The sequence below is a fragment of the Siphateles boraxobius genome, unplaced genomic scaffold (assembly GCF_051911475.1).
Source record: "Siphateles boraxobius isolate OS27281-9 unplaced genomic scaffold, OSU_SipBor_1 26, whole genome shotgun sequence".
NCBI lineage: Eukaryota > Metazoa > Chordata > Actinopteri > Cypriniformes > Leuciscidae > Siphateles > Siphateles boraxobius.
This window is the reverse complement of record NW_027508876.1, coordinates 13,054,445-13,056,570: the sequence shown is the minus strand read 5'-3', so window position 1 is coordinate 13,056,570 and position 2,126 is coordinate 13,054,445.

Sequence of the window (2,126 nt, the reverse complement as noted above, 5' to 3'; positions counted from 1 at the left end):
GCTAGTGCATCATGGGATTTGTAGTTTAAGGGCAAGGGAATGCAGGGCAATTCAAGGGCTTATAGCGGATCTTTTTTTCCTTTGATAGATGCGATTTAATACAGTTTTTTAGTAGGAAACTCGTTTTAGCCGACCTTCACATTTTATTAAATAAAATTGTAATTCAACAACATCTGCATGTGAGCGATATTTGAATGTCATGTCCAAACGTCTTGTAGGCTATAAATCAGCTGACCCTAAAGAATCACTGTCGTCTACCTTAATCCTTTTGCTTATTCTAATAAATCATCAAGGAGGAAGTGTGATGTGATGTAATTCGACATTGTAACGTTTGTAACAGATAGACCGCCATAGGACAGGATCATTTGAGACAGGCTGTCAATGTGTCTCATATGTTTATGCTGATGGTGGCTGGCAGGGCAAGCTTTGCTCTTACCATTATACAGGTAATGAGTTGGAATATCAGCTCCATTGACTTAAATTTGGAGCTTACTCGGCAATCTATAATTCATTGGGCAAAGATTATGCAAATTAGCGTTTAGCCTACACATCAAACACCCATATTTAATGTTTGCTTAATAAATGTTGGTCATATAAAATTAGACCAAAACCAATACTGCATTCATAATTCTAAAATCAGCTCAAATAAAAACGTGGAACAGATGTTTAACATATTGTATCTTTCAATGTATTTTTGTGACCTATCTTGTAAACGTAAATGCATAAGTTAAATATGATCTAATTTCATTGTGCAATTTATCTTTAATGGCTTCTGCAGTGAGTAAAAGCTCTTTAAATAGTTGAACAGCTGGGGTCATTGCATCTCTGCCACATGTGTAGGTTCACTGTCTAATAATTTATGAGAAATGACCCACTGCGCCTCTGCTTATTGCTTTATTGGCTCAAGCCTTATAATGCTTCAGGCTGTTTTTAAATTATTCACTGATAATGTCCTATCTATTTTTATTTATTTTTTACTACATGTTTTTTTACACATCTTAGAGTATGGTTGATATTTGATCATTCTATAAACAGCTTATGTTGAAGAGATTTTTTGTTTAGCTTTAACAGAACAGTTATATTGTTATTCTTAATAAAAAAAAAAAAAACATTTATCTGATATCCATACCTGTAAACAAATAGTACCTCTAGAAACATAAAGAGTATATCTTTAATATTTAATTTTGGATACCGAAACTGTACTAAATAAACAGAAATTTGGGGGGGAAAAGTACATCTTAAATAATTATTTTTTGGGGAACAGAAATTGTATAACATGAAATTTGAAGACATAAATCAAGTAAAACAACAAAATGAAATAAAATAAATAGAAGCTCTTAAATAATTATTTTGGGTGAACAGAAATTGTACAAAATAAACAGAAATTTGAATTAAAATAGAAAAAAAATCATCTTTATTCATTATTTTGGGGGGGAACAAAAATTTACAAAACAAACAGATTTTTGAGGAAATTATGATTAGGCGTTAACCAGGCTATGCTACATCACACTTCTTCATGTGTCTAAAATGATGTGTGGCCAATCTCCTTTATATTACTGCACTCATTTCTCCTGAGGGAAAAAGTCTCGTCCTCAAGTTGAGACTGAGAGCCGTTCTCTTAGGAAATGACCTTTAAGTTCCATTTGGTGCAGAGGTCATTGTGGCGTCTCGACACACTCAAATCCACACACACCTATCTCAGCCTTCACACCCGGCTTGAGTGTTTCAGCCTCCTGAAGCTGCTTTTGACACATTGCCATCATAGTGCATTATTTATTAATATCTCTGTTGTTTTATGTCTGATTTTGACCTGTCTTTTGAGTGGCTTTGGTTTAATGTTTTACGGCACAAACATTGTTACTTAACTTTTTTTAAAAAGCAGACAAAGAAAAGTCATGTTGCTAAATATTGTCTTTTTACTAAAAGTATTGATCTCTTTTTAATTTGATTACAATACCTACACTAAAGGCAATGAGGGGCAATGAAGTCATTATATGGTTTTAGCTTGAAGTGATTCTTCTGCAAAAAGACTAAAGATCTTCTTCCAGCTTTGATTCTGCCACGTCTTCCACGGACTGTGAGATTCACTTTCTACAGACCTTTGCCACGGTCAGCGAGGGGACACG